This window comes from Anser anser (genome assembly GCF_964211835.1).
Source record: "Anser anser genome assembly, chromosome: 1".
Classification (NCBI taxonomy): Eukaryota; Metazoa; Chordata; class Aves; order Anseriformes; family Anatidae; genus Anser; species Anser anser.
In genome coordinates, this window is record NC_139720.1 from 177403467 (window position 1) to 177426097 (window position 22631).

The 22631-nt window shown below is 32.8% G+C and overlaps 1 protein-coding gene across 5 annotated transcripts in view; it reads right to left on the minus strand.

Annotated features, from left to right (window-relative positions):
* Positions 1-22631, minus strand: part of PCDH17 (protocadherin 17) — an 85788-nt gene that overhangs the window by 59854 nt on the left and 3303 nt on the right. The gene's annotated exons all lie outside the window — the stretch shown is intronic.

Sequence of the window (22631 nt, forward strand, 5' to 3'; positions counted from 1 at the left end):
TTAGCTTCGCTCTGTGTTTTTGTTTGTTTAGGGTTTTTTTTTGTGAGTTGTTTTTTGTTTTGTTTTGTAGGCATGTAATAATCAGAAATATTTGCTACTGTTTGTATGGTTGGAACACCGGAGTTCAGAAAAGATGCATGAAGTTACATCTGAAACATAACAGTCATGGTTGCAACAGTAAATAGTAAATGCCACTCTCAAGGCGTATGTGAAATAGATGTGTTTGTGTACTATGGGTACCACTGTGTACCATGGGTACCTTGTGTGAATTATATCCAAAAAATAAATTTTGGATTTATGAAGTGTATCTACACTGTACATTCTTCTTATTGCTAGTTAAATCTTTTGCTTCAAAAATTAGGATTATAACACAGATTGTGTTCACATTTTGAGGCAATTTCTAATTTAAGCTGCAGAGTACATTATATATATTTTGTATGTCATTATAAAAATAACTAGAAGTTTTAGCAGCAAATTTTTTTTGATATAAACTGTATGAAAGAATCAGATTGTTACTCTACTGTTTTCAAAATATAGCATAAAACACTGATATTTATAATTCTAAATGACTTTATCATATCAAAATTGCACGCTATTTGAAAATCTGTGTCCAACTAGATACGTCTTCTTTAGCAGATTTAAAGGGTGAGCTTATAAAACTTCTTAAATACTGTGCAAGAAGAGCAAACAATATTCTACATTACAGAAGGAGAATTCTGAAAATATGGGATACCAAATCCAGTGTAATGCCACTGCTTTTCCAAGTCAGCTTTTCAGAAGTATTCATATTTTCAGCTACAGCTATTCAAACTTTTGGAAATCTAACCACTTCAGTTAGGGAGCTTTAAACTTAGGAAAAGAAAAAATCCTGGTTTTAAAAGATGTAATTAGAACAAAAATTTGCCTTAACTTTTAACATGCTTAAAGTTATAAACACAAATATCGAAAGAAAAAAAAAGGAAGAAATAAAAAATAGAGGCACAGCATTCTTATATTTAATCTCTTAAATATAATACAACAGATGTCAGAAGCAGCCTTAATTCTGCCTTTTATTCTTTTCCCGTTTCAAGTTGAAAGCTAGTATCTCTTGTGAGCAGCAAATCCAGATCATATATATATATATATATGATATATATATATAACGTTACAGCATACAGAGAGCCTGATACTTCTTGACCCAAATAAATGTATACAATTGCAGAATTCGTATTTATTTTCTAGGTCTAATATTTCAACTGTAGATGTCCAGGAGAACTGACCTCATACTTTTACTGATGCAAGAAATCTGCTTCCTCTTAAACACAGTTGCTACTAGAATCAACACCCATTATTCATGCCATCGTCAGGCAAAATGTATGTTATAAAATGCCTTTTCATCAAATCTCTACTATCTGTTTAGGAAACACAAAACGGACTTTTGCCCTGCAATTAATTATAACAGCTCCTTAAACGTGGTGCTAAGGACTTCTCTGTAATCTGGACCATAGTCAGAACTGAGCTTACTTTTTGCTTCTACTTTGTCATAGCAATAAAAGCATATCACACACCCTGAACTAGTCAAAATATAAATTTTAAAATAGAAGTTACCACAAAATCTTAGCTACATGCCTAACAGTGGAAATTGCTTCTGAGAAATTTTGTACTTATGGTAATTGTTACTGACCTTTAATTCAATTATAATTTGACCAATTTCCTTCATATTGTATTTTGCATCTAAACAGTTGGTTGCCATCTTACAGTAAGTTCATTGTTGCAAAAGGACAGCTATAAATAGTTGATAACTATACATATACAGTTGCACAGCTCTGAGTTGTATTCTTTTCCTTCTATTCTAAAAGCATTAGGCCTTCTCCTATGAATTATGGAAATATCATGCTTGTGATGACTTGTAAACGGACAGTCCAAGATCTAGGCAGCAGAAAGAGCATTGTTTCACATGTGATAATGTCAATATAGAACAAACGGGATAACAAGCAAACATTTAATTTTAAGGCTAGGCAATTTAGAAGGATCTGATTCACAATGGATTACAGAGAGATGTGAATGTCTAACTCCCTTAAACTTTTATTTATTTATTTTATTCTCAGTAGAAGGTAGAGGTCATATACACAAAATTGTTACACTTTAACATTTATCAGAAAAAAGTCCTGATAAGATCCATAAACCTTAAATAATCTCACAGGGGAGAGAAAAAAAAAAGAGAGAGAGAGAAAGAAAGAGAGAGAAAGAGAGAGAAAAAGAGAGAGAGAGAGAAAGAGAGAAAAAGAGAAAGAAAGAGAGAAAGAAAGAGAGAGAAAGAAAGAGAGAAAAAGAGAGAGAGAAAGAGATAAAAAGAGAAAGAGAGAGAAACTGAGAAAGAAAGAAAATAAAAGAAAGGAAAGAAAGGAAAGAAAGGGAAGGAAGGAAAGAAGGAAGGAAGGAAGGAAGGAAGGAGGGAAGGAAGGAGGGAAGGAAGGAAGGAAGAAAAAGAAAGAAAGAAAGAAAGAAAGAAAGAAAGAAAGAAAGAAAGAAAGAAAGAAAGAAAGAAAGAAAGAAAGAAAAGAAAGAAAGAAAGAAAGAAAAAGAAAGAAAGAAAGAAAGAAAGAAAGAAAGAAAGAAAGAAAGAAAGAAAGAAAGAAAGAAAGAAAGAAAGAAAGAAAGAAAGAGAAAAAAAGGAAGAAAGGAAGGAAGGAAGAGAATGAAAGAAAGAAAGAAAAAGAAAGAAAGAAAGAAAGGAAGAAAGGAAGGAAGGAAGGAAGGAAGGAAGGAAGGAAGGAAGGAAGGAAGGAAGGAAGGAAGGAAGGAAGGAAGAAAAAGAAAGAAAAGAAAAGAAAAGAAAAGAAAAGAAAAGAAAAGAAAAGAAAAGAAAAGAAAAGAAAAGAAAAGAAAAGAAAAGAAAAGAAAAGAAAAGAAAAGAAAAGAAAAGAAAAGAAAAGAAAAGAAAAGAAAAGAAAAGAAAAGAAAAGAAAAGAAAAGAAAAGAAAAGAAAAGAAAAGAAAAGAAAAGAAAAGAAAAGAAAAGAAAAGAAAAGAAAAGAAAAGAAAAGAAAAAAAAGAAAGAAAAGCTTCATAACTAAAAGCAGTTTGAACCAGCCTGGTTCACACAGTGAATTATGAATTACTGGGAATATTTTTAACAATGGGCTACATTAATCTCTCTTTCTTTGTTTTCTTTTAGAAATCAATGTTCACAACATTAATGAAAAATTTTGATATTTTTGTAGATAAAGCCATGGCGGTTCTGCATGTGTTTATGTGTATTATATAAATATATTTCAAAAAGAATATTAGGATTAAATTACAGGCTCATACTATTCAAGTGGTGGAGCACTTTGCAGGACTTCCGCTTTCAAAAAATCCTATAAAAAGAAAGCTGTCTATTAAAAACCGGATGTTTCTAGCTCTCTTCCTTTTTTTAATCAAAACCTTCTTTATACCATCATTCTGAAAATTTTAGAGCAAGCATTGGTCTATTTCACACTGTTTAAATAAAGTTAGAGAACAATAAAATAAAAAGTTTTCAATTCAACAGATCTTTCTTCTAAAAACAAATTGTTCTTAAAATCTACATGACTGCAACAAAAAAAGTGAAGAAAAGTGTGTGAGAGAGAGAGAGAAATGCAATATTTAAGTATTCTTGACAAATAATGCCTGGAAATAATTGTCATATTAGGGAAAGGTGTATTTGAAAATGTAAAAAAGAAGGACTAAAACATTAATTAGATTTATGAATATTAGGCTACTAGAATATTCATAATTTTTTCTCAGAATTACAAGAACAAATATCACATTTTCAGAAATGATTCAACACAATTCTATTTCATGTAGGTGTTCATACCTGAAACTATAATGAAGCAAAATGTCTTTGCTGACTCTAACTTCTTATTAATTAAACATTAAATACAAAAATGAAATGAAATATCGTCCTCTTTATCAGACTATCATTTAATATCTAAGTCATGCACTTTCTGTTTCTTTTCTTAAGAAGCTTAATTCCAAGCACTCACCCTTCTCCCCAAGAAAAGAAATTCCTATATAGCGGCAATCACTTTTCAAGACAAAAGAATTGTATTCTGCCAAACCAAGTTTTGAAAGATCTGAAAATTGTCTTGATTTTGTTAGGAACAGTTTGTGTTCTACATAATACAATTTTCACAAAAGGCACCTCAGTCTTCCACTGAGTGTATTTGCTTAGCTACAAGAAGTAGCTTTTGATTTCATTGGACTTCTTTCATTAATAAAAGATATTAGCCCAACAACAAAATATAAATTAAAATACAATTAAAATATAATTAAAATAATATAAAATGTAGAAAAATAAATAAACATAAAATTTTAATAAACTATTCTACCTATCTGAAGGGCAAAATTAAGTAGGCTGTCTTAACAAATCTTGTCGTAATATCTACTCTCCACTCTCAATCTTTTGAAAATATTTTTGAGGTATAATTTATATGACATACATATTTGAGAAGTTTCACACTTGATGCAAAAAAGTGTATTTTGGCGCTACAAGAACTACAATGTGTTTATGTGAATTTCTGACATACATAACGTTCTTGAAAAGCACAGGACAAGAAAAACAGATGCATAAGGCCACATCATTCACAGGGATGCTGTACATTTTACTGAAGGATGCTGGTGACTTGTGTTTTCTTTTTCTCTTGAGTGAGAAAAGCAAAACTGTGAGGAAGAGTTCCTGAGCTATTCAGTTGAATGCATGGTGTGGATTCTGAAAAGCCACACTCAGGGGACAGAAACTACCATTCTTTCCTGTAAGTAGAGGAATAATATACCAAATATCTATCCAAATATACCACATTTATTGCATGTATATATATATTATTGATTTATTATTTAAGAATTCCTATTAATATGTTATATACCTTTCAGTTATATTTGTAGTACTGTCTCACTAAAAGCAATTATTTTAAAATTTTTACAAGTTTACTCTGTGATGCACAAGGCACAAAAGAAGATGGAATACCATACTGACACAGGGGCCAGTCAAACTTTCTCTCACTTCATTGATGGTTGCACCAAACCTGAAGTCTGAAGAAGCTAAAAAGGTCACTGCAGAGAGACATATATTTTTGGGCCCTGGTGAAAAAAAAGAGACCTGAAAGACGAGACGATCAAGACCAAACCAGGATCAGATTTTCTTATATGTGTATATATTAAATTAAAAACTTAAACCTTTCAGGAAAAGTTTACCTCTTCATCAGAGGGAAAATCAGCTTAACAAAAGCCTTAAGCTCCTGTACCAGCTTATAGGATATGTATTTATGGGGAGACCTCTAAGAAAGGTGTGACTTTCTTCTCTAAGAAAGGTGTGACTAGGAAAAAAGTGTGGAAATTGACCCCAAAATTCCTTCTACTGAAAAGAGAATCAAGAAGATTTTCCAGGCTGAACTTATTTGCTGTTGGTTTCATAATGCTTTTAGGTTTCTGAGTCTCTTTTTATTTTGCAGAACAGAAACAAGAAATGTATGCCTCTAATGAATTTAACACAATCTGGGAAGAGAATGTGCAGAGCTGTCAAATGGGACTAGGAAAATCTAATTGTAATATGAACTCTTACAATGAACTATTTTTTTGGAGAAGGTGCAAGATCAGAACGTAGGAAGAGGTGCAAAATATCACACCACATAAAGAGCTCTAGCTGAAAGTACAATAGCTCTGCTTCTGCTACCACAGCATCAATAAATAAACATAATGAAATTCATGACACATTATTGCATTGCTCTGTATTGCCTCTATTCATTTAAAAATGATGAACACATTTAAAATAATTCACAACTTGTCAAACGCCTGTGAGCAGTGCAGTTAGACTAGTGCTATAAGAAACATTTGTGAAGATCTTATGAGAGCTTGATACAACCTATATCAAAGTAAAAATGGAAGTATGGGAAAACAGAACAGTAACTACTTCCCCTGAATCTACTAGTACAGTTGCATCCAATATATTTACACTGTTCACCAATGATATGTACTTACTGAAGCTGCGCTGTCAATAAAAAACACATTAAGAACCTTTTGAAAGAGCTTCCTTGTCAATTAGACTGCAGATACATTCTATTGCTCCATTTTTTCTGTCATTTTAGTATACTGGAACATATTAACAGTACTGGCTTGTCAATAAGGCAAATCCAAATCCTATTAATGGAGTTATACTGCCAATGTAATCGGCTTCCTATTTATCGAGCTCCCCAGTATCAGGGAAAGCTGTGAAATGGGATTATAAGGTTAGGTTACATACATCTGTCTCTATAGTATATAAATATTTGAGGAGTTTTGTGCAACTGTGTGAAGAAAAATGTGTAACCACTTTTTTCCCTTTAATAGTTTACCATCACTGAGGAAATATTAAATAATCCTCATTTATCACATTATTTTTCCTGTTTGCTGAAAGTAACACTGTTATATCATAAGATAGTCTGCTTTTGTGCCACACACATAGAAATGCCAGGAGATGTCTGCACATGAGACAGTATCTGTGCCAGAAAATTAAAAAGATAAGACACATTTATTTAGCTCTTGCATTGTGATGTATAATCTTGATATAATGAAGATTCTAAGTATAATTTTAGCGTAACAGAGACCCCTGTAAATAATTAATGAGGTAGTAATTCACGCACATATATATAAACATATATATATTCTACTTATATATATATAGTATATATATATTCTACATATATTCTATGTATATAAGTAGAATATATATATACTTATATATATGTGCGTGAATTACTACCTCATATTAATTATTTTAATATATATTATATATTATAATATATATATATATACTATATATATATAAGTAGAAGTTCAGCAAGCCTTCTATTTAATAGATGCCTTAATGAAGTTGAACATTAGTCACTTTTAACCCATTCAATATTAAATAACTATTCTGACTGGATTTGTAGAATATACAACAGACCATTAAACCTAATTATATTTTTTCTAAAGTTTCTTAAAAAAAAAAAAAGTAATTGCATAAAAACATACTGCGTATTCTCTTATTAAATTAACTCTGTAGGTCTAACTTGAAAATATGGATTTTAAAAAAAACATGGTCCAAAATGACAGTTAAAGGTCAATGAATCAAGTTGCCAATTATATTTTCTGGTAGCAGATGGGTGCAATGAAACCTAATGATTGAATTTGAAACGCTTTAATGCACCTTTTATCTATGGCTCCCACCATATTGAGTCTACCTTAGTATTCCTAACAGATATTATGTTTACTGCATAACAAATTCAACTACAGTTAGCTAACTAGAATGAAATCTGCACTCATCAGAATATCCAGTTTACTCTAAAAATATCATACCATGAAATCAAAATAACATTTGGGAGAATATCTTTGATATCATTACTTTTGTGTGTTGCCTTTTTTTCTTTTTTTTTCATTCCAAACCACATGTTAACTATGAAATCTGTAAGTTAACAAATTAAAATTAGATGGAGACTTAAAAAAAAAGCAAAAAGCAAAAAACAAAAAACAAAAAACCACCAACCTACTGCCTTGAAATTTAAGGAGATGATCAAAGTATTTGTTATCATTTCAAAAATACTTTTTCTCTCATGTTTTTTTTTTTTTCTGTGTAAAAGCAACCTTGCCTTTTCTGCCTTTCTTTCATAAACACAAATTCTACTACGCACTAGTAAGCTCTTGGCATTTTATTTTTAATTTTGACACATATCTGAAAGATCTTACTCAGCAGGAATACCCAATGAAGCCAGTAAGAGTTGTAGAATTTGTCCTCTTTTTAAACTGCTGTTTTCCTGTTTCTGAGAGCAGCGTATCAGAAATGCTTTCTGAACAGATAAAAGCTTCATAAAAACTGCAATAATATAAGGTGAAGAGGAGATCAAATTATGGCCTTTTAACACTGACAAACTGTTTTGTACTCATAATATTTAGTAAGGGGTAACACAGACACCAGATATTTTAAATCTGTTAAGTTTGTGTTAACATCTATCCACTACATTTACCTTCTTCTGTCCTACCCATACTCTTACTAATGGCAACAATAAAACTCCCACTAGCCATGACCTGAGGTCCACTGAAATCAATGGACGTTTTCAAATTGGTTTCAGTAGTCCTTGGATCAGTCTGCTTCAATTATGGGATAAGTGAGTCTTTACATAGTGTGCTACATTCCCACAGATTCATATGTTGTATGCTGTAGAAACTGCAAAGGAGCAGGAGAAAGATTATGATAGTGATAGAAAATGAGAAGATATTTTCAAATGTAATGTTCCTTTATCCCAGCATATGGTCCTCTCCATGGACAACATTTAAACAGAATTGTAATGTCAATGACAGGGAAGGGTGATTCACTAGGCAACAAACACTGCACACAGCAGAAGAGTCCAGTTCTGTGCTTCTTCACTACAGTGTGGAAAAACAAACAAACAAACAAAAAAACACTAAAGATAAAGCAGAAACTGATTCTGAAACCATACTGCCTGTACAGAAAATGTATTTAGAGGGGGACACTGAAGCTTTCTTCCAAGGTGATGGACAGAAGAACAGAGTACATCTAGATCACCTCTTTTCCTTTCAAGCTGCAACCTTATCCCCTTTCTTTTCCTAAAAGCCTTCCCCAGCAAAGCAATGATTCCCTTAAATTCTTTAGGAAGTAAGAAGTAAAACATAGGTGCTAAAGCTTACAATATCTCCTTATGTCTAATTTCACATTTAGGCATATTTTGTTAAAAATCACCAACAAGGTATTCTATAAAAGACTTTCTGACAGTATGCAAAGCCCTGCTCTCACACAAATATCTTAGCATAATTATTTCCTCTTAGCATTAGAAAAAGACACACCACTAAATATACTGCCAAAATAATGGCTGAATTTATGACAAAATAGTAGATCATCAAACTTTACAGATTCACATGCCTGTGTAAGGAGATTTTCAAGTGTGAAATGGTGATGAGTTGATTTATTATTTGTGACATAAGATAAATAATTTAGGCTTGCACAAATTTAGCTAGAGGTTCTGTCCCTAAATATATTTTAAAGCCATAACAGTCATTTGCCTATGATGAGGTACCTCATAAAATGAAAATTTGATTGAATACGCTATTAATACAATAGCAATGGACAAGTAGGTTTGGACAGAAAAGTTTGGGTTTTTTTTGGATATAGGGCTTCATAAAACCACCCATATCTCTGTCACTTTAATGTTAACATACTGCAATGACTTCAAACAGATTATAATTTAATAACATATTAAGTTAATTCAGATGACAGAACAAGCAAAGTTAGTTACCTTTCTTGATATGATCATTTTACCTAGAACACTGCACCCACTTATCTTGGTAATCTGTAAACTCATATGTATTTTAGGGGGTGACTTTAACATGTAAATTCTTAACAACCTGGGGAAAAATAATTTCTGGATTATGCCTCTCATTAAAGCTTGTCATACTGAGACTATGAAATCAGATTTTGATGTTAAAATAAAGAAGATCCTTACAACAAAGGCTTCTCTGAAAAGATTGCAGGATTAGAAAAAGTCCTCTTTCTGTGTTAGGACAATGTCTAGGACACTGCTGCAAGTTTCACCAGGAATAGAGACTGAACATGAATACTAATATTTGACTGAGGGTATAGTTGGAATACAGTGATTAAATTATGGGTTTGCCTCTATATTTAATCAGCAGGATGTTCAGACAGCACTTGAACACTTTTTTTTTTTTCTTTTCCAAGAATAGAATGTGTGCAATGGAAGCTGAATGATCGTAGAATCATAGAATCACAGAATATCCCGAGTTGGAAGGGACCCGTAAGGATCATCAAGTCCAACTCCTGGCACCACACAGGTCTGCCCAAAAGTTTAGACCATGTGACTAAAGTGCACAGTCCAATCTCTTCTTAAATTCACACAAGCTTGGTGCAGTTACTACTTCACTGGGGAGCCTGTTCCAGTGTGCAACCACCCTCTCAGTGAAGAACCTCTTCCTGATGTCTAGCTTAAACTTCCCGTGCCTCAGCTTGACACCGTTCCCACGGGTCCTGTCACTGGTCATAACGGAGAATAGGTCACCTGCCTCTCCACTCCCCCTCACGAGGAAGTTGTAGACTGCGATGAGGTCCCCCCTCAGCCTCCTCTTCTCCAGGCTGAACAGGCCAAGTGACCTCAGCCGCTCCTCATATGTCTTCCCCTCTAGGCCCTTCACCATCTTCGTCGCCCTCCTACACTACACAATGATGTATACCTTTTTTCGTCTTCTTTTTTTTTTTTTCTTAAATTTGAATTTTCAAAGAAGACTTTATGCAACCTTATATAAACAATGTCCACATCACAAAAGTACCAAACCAGTATGCAGAAGTGTGTGTGGGGAGGAATCCTCTTTCAAAATGGGAAAAGAAATTGGAAATATTGCAGGTATAGTGCATGAAATTCCAAACAAGAACTCATGCAAAGGGGAAAAAAACTAACTTAAGGTTGTTCCCACTGCTCTTCCTGAACAGACAAACCAATTATGCGTAGAACAGACTAATGCTGCTCCCTGCAGGTGGATCAAGAGCCCACATGAAGCCATATCAACTTCCAATTTCACTGGAACTCAACACAAAGCTCTTGTCCACACAGAATGGTCTCTAGGAGTAGAACCTGTGAATGTAAATCTACACGTATAACCTCAAAAGGGTTTTATTGTTCTTTTCTTTTCTTTTCTTTTCTTTTCTTTTCTTTTCTTTTCTTTTCTTTTCTTTTCTTTTCTTTTCTTTTCTTTTCTTTTCTTTTCTTTTCTTTTCTTTTCTTTTCTTTTCTTTTCTTTTCTTTTCTTTTCTTTCAGGGAGAGAATTTCATTAGGAGATGGATTAATTTATTTCCATGGAAAGTTATTCATTTACAGAATTAAAGGACATTGTAACTCATTGATGCTTATTTCTAAATAAACAGGCTACTGTACCATTGTGATTAAAACAAAAAGCATACAATACTAAGGCCTATGATATGGGCTTCAGTTCACATGCAATTTCATTAACTTCAACATGAGTTCCTAAGAATGAGTAAACTGGGTTTGTTGGTAGTTGTCGTTTAAATCTTCTCAGGCATGAAGTAATAAAATACAATCTGTCCTTCAAAAATACACTAAGATCAAGAGCAAAATCAATCCTCTTTCATGAAAAAAAGTTAGGATCTTATTCCTAGGAACTTTTGTATCAAACTTCAGCAGAGAGTTTCCAAGAGTTTCCTTATTTCTAAAGATTAATAATAGGATTGCTGCTTTAACTTAACCATAGCATAATGAACATCAACAATATAATGATGAGCCAAGCTACCAACAATTTTTAGAATGTACAAGGAATAGACAGATACTGGCAAGAATTAAACTGCCATTTTCACATATCTACCCAAAGGAGGAATTGTAATTGAAAAAAAAATAAAAAAATTACTTTTAGACTGCTGAGACTCATGCCAATTTTTTTTTTTTTTTTTTTAATAAAATAGCCACAAGTAGTAACAAATTGGGTTTTGAGATTGGGAACTGGGCACGTATTCTAACCCAAATTACTATGTAATTGTCTTTATTATAAAATACTATAGAAAATGTATGGCTCAAAATTTAAATCAGAACAAAACCTTTTTAAATAATCTCTTCTCCGACTCCAGCTCTTCAACACGCAAACTTATTTCTTCAGTGACTGCTATCAGCAAGACCAGTATAACTGCAAGCAATTTATCTTTATCTAAAGATCTTTGCCAATATTAGCCAAAATACCCAAGGTTTATATTTGTTTAATAGAAGCAGTTTTCTTTTTCTTTATTTTCATCCAAGTAAAATAGACTAAGAAGTGGGTCAAAATCCGGAAATCTAGCTACTCGCTCCTAAGGTTCCTTTCCGTAGAAGGCTCCTAAGGCTCCTAAGCGTAGAAGGGGATGAAGAAAAGAAGCTCAATGTGTGTTCTGTGCATATATTTTTAAATAAAGTTTAATTAAAGTTTTCTTCAAAAATCTAGTAGTCTGTTTGAAACAATGAACACATGAATACTTAAAATGAACTTCACAACTGAAGGAATCATTATTTCATTGTGATCACATTTTTGTGATAATGGGATGCATACTATTGGGGAAGATCAAACACATGGTGGCCGATGAATACGTTAATAAAACAAATTCATCAAGTTATTCTGTCCCTTGCAATATTGTATTCTGTTAGGCCTGATAAAAAGTTACAGGTGGTTTAAACAGACAGAATACATTTACAAACTTAGACAAAATAAAGACTATGCACTGAGGGAAATAACACAAAACCTTTTGTTTTCCTCTTTTTCACCCCATGACTACAAAGCTGACTGATAAAATTCTTGCCTCAAAACTACAAGATCCAAATTATCGTTTGGTTTTTAATACCTTAGCAAAGTGATTAAGTGAGGGTTATGCTCACATTTTACATGACTTGTACCTACTTTTCATCCCTACTTTTCATCATTTCTCTCAATCCTGAAGTCTGATAGGGGGATACACAGTTTTAAGCAAGATGTATAACTTCTACCATGAAGTGGAAAATGAGGTCCTTCCTTACTTATATGCTTGCCTCAGGAAAAAATGACAACAGAATTTATCTCTGAACTTGATGTTTTCTAGGGTGCAGCAAAAGGTGCAGACTGACAGAAGCTTCCAAAACATAGATCATATACAATGTAAATAAAGAAATAAATAAAATAATTTAAATGTGCGTTGGTTGTTGACAATACTTTTTAGCCAGCGAGATAGTTATTTACAATCTATTCTGTTCTAACATCTATGTACCTACACATAGGCATTCACACATGCAGTTATATTATCTGTCATACACTGTAGAAATTCAAATAGTTTCCAACGCTTCCTGGACCCATTTTAAAAGGCATTTAAATTCATTAAAGGCACTCTAAATTCCACTATATTCTTATTGTCATTTGATCCACTGAAATGATGAAGAGATCAGAAAAGAACACACTGGGTACTTTACAGCTGTGGCTGGATAATCTTGCTCATGATCATCAAAGCAGGATTGTTTTCATGATCTTCAAATCTGCATATCAAATTACGCAAGTCTATGTGAAAGAGCAAAAATATCAAATATTCAGACATGAGGACTATCTCAGTAGAGTACTAGAGAATGCAGTTTGAGGCTAAGTGATACGAACAGCTTTTGCAGCTTTGCAATGTTTTTTAAAGCAAAACAGAGAAGCAACAGGGAGCAGTTCAGCTAACAGATTCTGAGCTGAATTCTGCATATGCTTACACATATCAGTAACTCCAATCCTGTAAGCCATCTATTTAACTCTGTGCCTCTATTGACCGAAATTAAAATATTCACTGAATATTTTCTAAGGATCATGCCTTGGAAGACATAATACTAATGCGATTTAAAAGAAAGTTGGTGTCCATAGGCCTTAAAATTAATCATCTGCTGGTTAAGGACATTGTCCTGCTCTTCCTAGATTTGTGGAAAGAACAGACTCTACCTCAATATCAGGCAAAAATATCAGAACAAAGTCGAAGTGCTGAGTCTAAGGTGCTTTATTAAAACAATGCTTTTGGGTTTCTGTCACCTTTAAAATTTTACAAATTCCAAATATTTTCATATTTTCAGTAAGTATTCATAAAATTTGTTTAGCTCACATTGGTTTAACTTCCAAAAAAAAAAAGGAAAAAAAGCTGAATTGTAGCTAAACAAACTTAACCATAAGTGGTTGCTTAGCAATCAGCAATGAATGAGAGAGAAATATAGTAAGTAAAGATACTGACTGACATGTTCTGTGTTTGAATCATGGTATTCATTAAGAAGAAGAGAATAACACCAACAGAAGTTTAAAACAAAACTCTATTAATAAAAGAATACATATAACTGTCATTAGGAACAAATTATGCATTTAAAAGCTACAAATTGTTATTCACATGTCTGTTCTCTGCAAGAAAATCCTTTAGCTATTATTAAAAATACATTAAAATCCTTCAAAAATTTGATGAAGTCATTATTTACCTTTTGTTTTTAATTCAATTGTCAAGTGTGCTTCCAATGATTTTAAACACAGTAAATATCTACAAAGCAAGCAAGAGTTTACAGCTTTGAAGACTTTGAATTGATTTTTAATGCACCAGCTTTCAAACACTACAAAGGCTGCTCTCCGCTGATAAAGACAGTAAACAAGAAATTGTCCTTTAAATGTTCCCTTTAATGTTTTTCTTTAATTAAGAGTCAATCAAGAAAAAAAAAAAAAAAGCATTGCAACATTAAAAAAGTAAATAAAATTAAGACATTAAAATTTTTTAAGTTTTTTTGACACATGATGGATTCAAGCTAGAATGAAAACTTTGTTGTTGTTTACTTGTGCTAGTTTAGGCTTTCTCTGCACTGTAAACATTGTTAATCAAGAAATAAAAACAGGAACATGGGTTATCTCTGAACATAGCTATTTTTATTATGCAGAAATGTTAAAAATAAGATAAAATAAGAGTAAATGTTTTTAAAGTACTAAAGAAAAAATATTTTTAATACCTTTAGTTAATTTTAATACATTCCTTTCCTGTAATCAGACCAAAGCCTATTTATGTAGATTAGTTACATCTAGAGTCTCATTTATCCAACCTGTATTTATCCTTTGATCACAAAGCTTGTTAACTTAAATGGTCTTTTATTGTTATGATTCGTTTTCCCATAATTATGCAGTTTAACTGCCTGATTTTTTTTGAATAAATATATGCAAACGCGCCAATCATATTCAGCAGTGTTATGCTAGATGCTCAATGAACTGTAAGAGCCATTTCAATACAATAAAACTGCCTGGAAGTGTTCCAGGGCAAGGACTGCAAATACCAGTAATCATAGTGTCACTAGAACTAGTACAGGCAAATATAAGCGTGTCACACATATATCAATAGACAGTCTGAAACACTGCCTGAAACTAATTTCACATGTCTATCACTGCAAGAACTTACAATGCATCGATCAGAGGTACCACCCACACAACTGAAAGTATGCATTTGTATCTTGTAACAAGAGTTTTGCTTTTCCCTTTTAGAGTCCTCCTTTGGCATGCCATGGAGACTGCAGCATGCAGTAACCCAGGGGCAAACAGGATGTGATTAGAAACTCTTCTCTTATGGGCAAAAGTATTTTCTGAACCAGAGGAACTCTGGTCTGATGCATATATGACAGCCGGTAGAAACATCCACAGCTAATATGAAATACTGTTCACTTGAAGTATTTACTTGTCTAGATTGCCTATAGAATACAGAATTGAAAATAGATCAGCATGGGATTGTCTTCGGGGCTGAAAGAGGAATTGGCTCCTCACCACATGAAAATAAGATACAAACTGATCTTTATGCCGTGCTTCTATACAAGCAACATTAATAATTGGCTGAAGCAATTCAGCTTTATCTTGGTATGTAGATGGACTGCTTTTCTGAGGACGCACCACCAGATAGGAAAATAATAATAATAATAATAATAATTATTTCAAGCAAGTAAGAGATGAACTGATTTGATGCTGATTTGATGAACTGATGAACTGATTTGATTTGTACAGGTAACACCACTAACTAGTTGAAGCAATTCAGTAAAGAAAGATATACTTCTCCTGTGACCTTAATAAGCAGGAATTGTATCAGAAGCCTTTGGGACTTAGCTAGAAAATATATGACTGATCAAGGAGGTTATTTAAAGCACTGCCTAATATTCTAATTAATGGAGACATTCATATGAATTTGCTTGTTCTTGAATGTAGTACTTAATACTGAGAATTTTATCTAAAATGCTTAATAATTTATCTATTTTTTTCTCATGGGATTTACAGTAATTAATCCAGAATCTTCTTCTGCAGGGAAGAAAAAAAAAAAAAGACTACAGTAGAACAAAAAACAAAGGATGCACTAAAAAGACCATGACAAATACATTACAAGGGCTTAGAACACACCCTGGCTATGATTTATGGCAGGCAGTATATTACTCCATTTCATCTAATCATATCAGGAAAAGCTGCAACAAATAGTTAATCTCCTTGCTGCTTCCTTAAAAACCTAACAAATGAAACTCTTAAACTCAATGAACTTTTCGCACAAAATGATTTTGCCACTCTCTTCTGCGCACCTTTTTTATTTTTCTTTCTTTTTATTTTTTATTTTTCCCTATTTAAGTAACAACCTGCAGTGCCCTGATAGTTTTTACTTTTTTCCTAGATTCTCAAACCCTTTAGCATTAATTTCACCACTTCTCTTCTTACAGTTGAAGTAGAGATACAATTGAAAGCTTAAAGCTCTCAGACTATCTGCTGCAAAAATTTGTCCCAACTGCTCTACTCTGACCTTTTGACATCAACGGATTGCTTCGATACTTTTAAAGATAAAAACGGAGCTGTGTTTCTGCTCAGGTCAACAAATCATTGTTTAAGTTCTTTTCACAGAAAATTCTCACCTGTTGGAAAATACTAGTGCTAGTAGCAAAATGTCTTTCCTTTATATGTGCTGAGAATCCTCAATCTTGAAGAGGTATCTCAAGACCTCTGCCATGCATCCTACATGTTTTCTTCAGTAAGAAAACAAGCCAAATACATACACTTTTTATACGTATAATAAGTGTCTTCTATAGCAAAACCTAAAACAAATTTGGCAAGGCATGTTAATTTTTATAGAAACAATGAAGGAAAGAGAGAAAAAGCAAAATCTTTAAAAATATAAATGCAATTATTAGCATATATGTTATTGTTTCCTGAGGAGGAAGATAAAAAATGAAGAAAAAAATGCTGAAAAAAAATATTTTTCATTTGAAAACAAAATCCCAGCTGGGATACATGGTTATGTATTGTGACTCGGGACGTATTCTTATTTGATGATATTTTTACCTTCTTAGAAAAGTAAGTTTGTACCTATGCCTTCTTAATAGCCAGTGATATCTGGCAACATTTTTACAGGTACCTAATGATAATTTACCACATAACAATATTTGCAGAATGTTAAGAATAATCTGTATTCTGCACACTTCTAAAAGTTTGTGAAAACATATGAAAATATATGTTCAGCAACATGTTCCATGGAGTGTGATTTCTCCTTTCAGCTGCACATCTGATTATGTTACAGTTTACATCATAGTTATGAAATCTTCTAAATTCCAGTCTCCTCAATTAATGTTTGTAAAGAAGCTGTAAGAAAACAAAAAAGCTAAAGTCTAAAAATAACAGGCCTAATCATACTATTCTTAGCTGCACTCTGTAAGAATCTTAGTCACAATTTACTCTTGAACCACTGAAACAATTGATGTAGTCAAAATTATGTTATTGACTGATATCTGAGTAAAACCAGCCTTTTTCACCAGTGTGTGTAAGGTTAACAGAAACCTGACCAAATCTACTGTTAAAAGATAACTGATCAAAGAATCATTCGTACAAATTACTGGTAATCACAAATGTATGTAAATTTCCCCCGTTAAGGTCAGGCAGTAAGCGTGAGAACCAAGATGAGGAAAGCTCAGGCAACTTTAAGATCCATTGAGAAGTGTGATCTAGTAAATGTTGCATGACTTGCCTCATCTTTTTTATTTTAATTTCACTAACTTTCTTCTACTCTTATAATTTATAAAACAGCAAATTCTATGGAGACATTATTATTCTTAATTTATTGGTGATTGAGAATTTTTATTCTGGCAGCATCAATTTCTTTCTTACATCAGTGTTCTACTTCAGCCTCCTAAGTTGCCTTTATCTATATTATTTTTATTGTTTAATATTATAGCATTTCATCTTGGAAAGTTCTTTAGATCTCACATGGATTTATATATCAATGATCCTTTTGAAAATAATATTACTATAAACAATACTGGCAAGGAGATTAAGACCAAAACCAGAGCAGCAGTAACATAAAACAGGAACCCAGTCCTGCTTCCTCTGCCTATTTCGGCAGCTGGGGTGGATGCAAGGATGAGCTCTAGGTTGTCAGATCTGGTCCCAGGGTGTATGTACATTGTGCTATCAGGGTATCTTGAGGAGGAATGAGATAATGCTTCAGCAAAACATAAAAAAGGTTCTGTCCTGCAATTTTTATCCAGTCAACCCCAATATACTTCGATGAATAAGTAAACCTAACACTACAGAACTACAAAACACAAAATCATACTAATTGCAGACTGTATTTACATAATGCAAGCATTCATAGGAGTTATTTTGCAAGAAATCTAACCTTGACAGATTGTAAAAACTACCATAATGCATTGTAGTAAGGCAGTTCTGATATTACATTTGATAACAATCCTTAGATATGGCCCTAGAATATGTAGCTGCAAAATCCAAACATGTATACAGTACAGACTTGTCTACCTGCAAATGTGTAAAACTGCCCCCAAATCCCCTTAGTGCAAAATGTAAACCTTATCAGCTAAAATGCAAGAGAATCATACTCCTCATTTGCAGCAGAAGATACAGAAATCAGACTTATTGACTGATTTATGACAAGAATGTAAAATCCTGAGAATGAATGCAACTTCTGTAAGGAAAGTTTTGTGCTTCTTTTTGCAATCCTAAAATTTCTGAGCTGAAGTTTCTCAAAGTAAAGCATGGAACAACATTATATCTAAAGACAGGGCAGCATTAATACAAATTATATTTTTATTTCCCTTGAAGACTGCTTCTTCTTATGTACTACCAAGCACCTGGCAATGAAGCTGCACTGGGATTTGACAGTAATCTGTTGACGCATCATAAACATCAGGTGCCTGAAGTATTAAGAATGATCTGTACTTTATCTTAAAATGCTACAGGACTGCCTGGTACAGCAACTGCAGTGATTCCCAGCTTGAGAATTTCTTGCAGCACAGTCATTCTTTTTTGTTGTTTGTTTAGCAAAAGCTATGACCACTGCCTCCTTTATTCAGTCCCTTCTCATTCCTCATACATATACAAATCTCTCCAAGTTGCACTACAAGTGACATAAAAAATAATTTCTAGGATCATCAACAATCTTTGTATATGTATACAGGTTTCTACACCCCTATCACATCACTTCGAGGAATCTTTTTCCAGAACCTATTTATTCAAAGAACCTATTCATTTCCCTTTATCCATCCATACTTTTATCTGTTGGAAACCTGCAGGAAAAGAAATTGTGACTTGCTCAACCAGGGAAAGATTTTCCCATGCTAATACAAACTGATTAACACAGAACTTTTTGGTAGGAGAGATATGAACATGTGTGTGTAAGTTTATACATTTTTCATATTTATATCTATACATATATATGCTTTACATATACAAATACTTAATGACTGCTCTTCAAAATAAAACAAAATACTGTTTCTCTTAACCAGGCGAGTAGATCAAGTTGATGTACTCACCAGAACAAGATGAATAGAATTTGCCCAGTAGTCTTTAAATTCTAGAGTGAATACATATTGTCTTTCAGCCATGAAGAGACTCCATTTTCTCCTGCTTTTCTCATTTTTTCCCCAAGAAAAAGTAATAGTTTGGGCCCTAATTTATTTAAAGGTTGCACAGAATTTTGATTTTGGTGATAAGAATTGTATTGCACTGGCTTATATTTAAATATTTTTTACTGACTCACCATTTGAAAGCACTGTTTCTAAAGAATGTTTAGAATACGATTGCTGAAGTAAAAAACAAGGAAACATGCTAATGTGTAGCTGTTCTAACTTCCCAGTTAAACACTGTTCTTCAAATCGCAAATGGTCTATTTTCACAGACTCTAAGCATTTGCAGCTCTATTATGCCAATGCCTCTCTTATGCTGGAGGTATTCAGCATCCTTGTCTATTGGTCCAAAATTTTATATGTACCTATATGTGTGCATATATATATATATAACTATTTAATTAATATGGTACTGAATAATTTCGTTGTTCATAAATAACATGTAATAACTGCATATAGCCAAATGCTACAAAGTAGTGAATAAACACAAAGTTTTTAAACCTTGTGACTAATGAACAGAAGTTGCTTAAAGAGGGGCGAGATTACACAGCTCTAACACATATGAAGCAGTTTTTTACTCAAGTGATGGTCCTTTGGCATCAGTCTGAAACCCATAGCCAGTGAGTTTAACCCACAGGTGTACATTGATACAAACTGAGATGTCTGTAGAACAAAATACTATTCATCAGAAATTGGGGAATCATGATACTTATTAATGTTAATAGCCATTATTGCAAAGAAAAACAAAACAAAAAACAAAACAAAACAAAACAAAACATTAGGCACTCCCAATAAGAGTGAGAAAATTTGGATCTTACTAAGAAAGAAATTATTTATTTGATTTTAAATATTTATAAACTCAATTGAATGTACTAAGTAATAATAGAACACTTAGTGTATATATATATATATATAAAAATCCATAGTGTATAAGTAAATATATTTATATTTATATATATATATATAAACATAAAGTTTTAATAACGGCTTCCTGCTACAGAAATCTGCCATTAAACTCTTGCCGAGAAAATGAGAGTGAAGGAAAGCAGATCCACTGTATAAATTATATAGTGTAGGATTATCACAACTCAGTAATATATCTGGAAAAACTAAAGTGAATATTCACTACAAAACATTTAGCTTTCCTTTACTGAGGTAACAACACCTTTTTGCTTTTTTGAATTGATTAATGAAAGGAGTTGATAAAGCAGCTGTTTGGATTCTGCACCTTCCCCCTTCCCTCCCCCCCACTGGCTATACCTTTGATTCTAACTGTGCAATTTGCGCTTCCAGACGCAGGTTTTCTGGAGTGATTAAGGATGTATTAGACCCAGAGAGAGGGCTTATCCTTTACTGTTTCTGTGTAAGTTTGCAGTTTGAATTTTACATGACACAGAAATAAAGGACCAGACAGAAAGTACTGTATACATTCTAAATGTACATTCTACTGTCTAAATGCAAATCTTATATAATATTTACTCTGGAGATGGTGAATACAAAATGTATTTTAGTAATACAAAATCATAGTGAAGAGGATCAGATATTCCCATCTAGCTACTTTGAGTCTGGGACTTTCCTGAATAGAAAACTGCTTGGTTTCATATGGTGTTTTGTTAATATAACTACACAGTATAGCATTAAAAACTATGTTTGAATCACTACAGAAAAAATGTTTCCTAATCTGTTACCACCATCTAAACATCCCAAACACTCTGTGTAGATATTCGAGGAAAGCAAGAGCAAAATATTAGATATACCAGTATGTGCTGTGTGAAGTTACAGTAAACATTTCCCACACTTCCTGTGTTGAAAACACTTACAGAAACCACAACACACCTTATTAAGGGAGGAAATTCCTCTTATAGCTTTATATAGGTCTCACGGAAGAAAAAAAAAAAAGTCATGACTGATATACAGTGAACACTGTAAAAAAGGAGTCATATTTTCCATAGGGATTTTACACTACAATTGAATCTTTACTACTCAGTAGCATCAATACATGAATTAATTGCTTTATATAGACATTACATAGTTGTAGGAAGGTAAAATTTTCTGTCTTTTAGTAACTATTACACTTGTCAGTAGGTTAAAAAATATATTATTCTTTTTTTTTTTTAGCATTCTCACCACTCCATTTTACATTGAAAAAAAAAAAAGTTGACATAACTTAAACAAATATGTCATTGAAAGTTATTTGTCTTGTAAAGCTTGAATTATAAATCAAATTATATCTGGTTGTGCCCTAACCTAAACTTTTTCCTGAAGTGTCACTTTTTGTTAAAATCAATTCCAGATTTTAAGTATTGTTCTGCTTACCTAATTGATAATAACACAACTTCATGATAGGCATAAAAAGAAATTGTTTCTGTGACACAACTCAATAGCGGGTTGAGGATTAGTTCACAGTGACCTTGTACAGACAGATTTTTTATTATTATTTTTTTTTCTGTTAAAAATATTCAATTCACAGTTACCAGAATTTTGGTTACTTGACAATTACTGATGGCCACCTCTATTTAGTTTAAAATGTTAGATGCAGCTGGCAACTAGAACATTTGATGTCCACAGACTGTAGGGTAGGATAACTCAAAGGTATAATGAATTTTCTTTCAAAACATCAAGTGTCTACAGTGCAACTTCTTTCCCACTAGCCGCATACACAAAATGAGCCTGTGTCACTTCTGATACACTCAGCTCATTCCCCTATGACTCAGAACAGCATATTAGGAGAACCACAGGACAAAACAGATATGACATTTCAAATATATTTAATAGTCATTATCCAGAGCCTGCTTTCAATCCAAATGTTAAAAATCACTTTGGAACATATCTGTAGTATTTGAACATTAAGCTGCATTAATCATGAAGTAATATTTTAAATTAAATCAACTGGAGCCAAATTCTGCCCTCACCTTCACTCTGTGAGTTCACTGTTCTGGAATGTATCTTCCGAGTTTGGATTTTAAACTATCTGCTAGAAATTAAGTCACTTGATTAGCATCCTATATCCAATGGTCCAAATTCTGCCATTTCTCAGAGTCACAAAAGTCAGTAGAGGACAGTGTGGATATAACTGACAGCAGAATGCAGCCCAGCTGTAATTTCTAAATGAACTTTGGTAAAAGACAGAGCACATAAGTCTTTCACTATAAAGCAATAATCAATATTGACTCAGGCTACTGGAAATCTGACTAGTTGTTTTGCTGTTTTATGACAGGATATGAG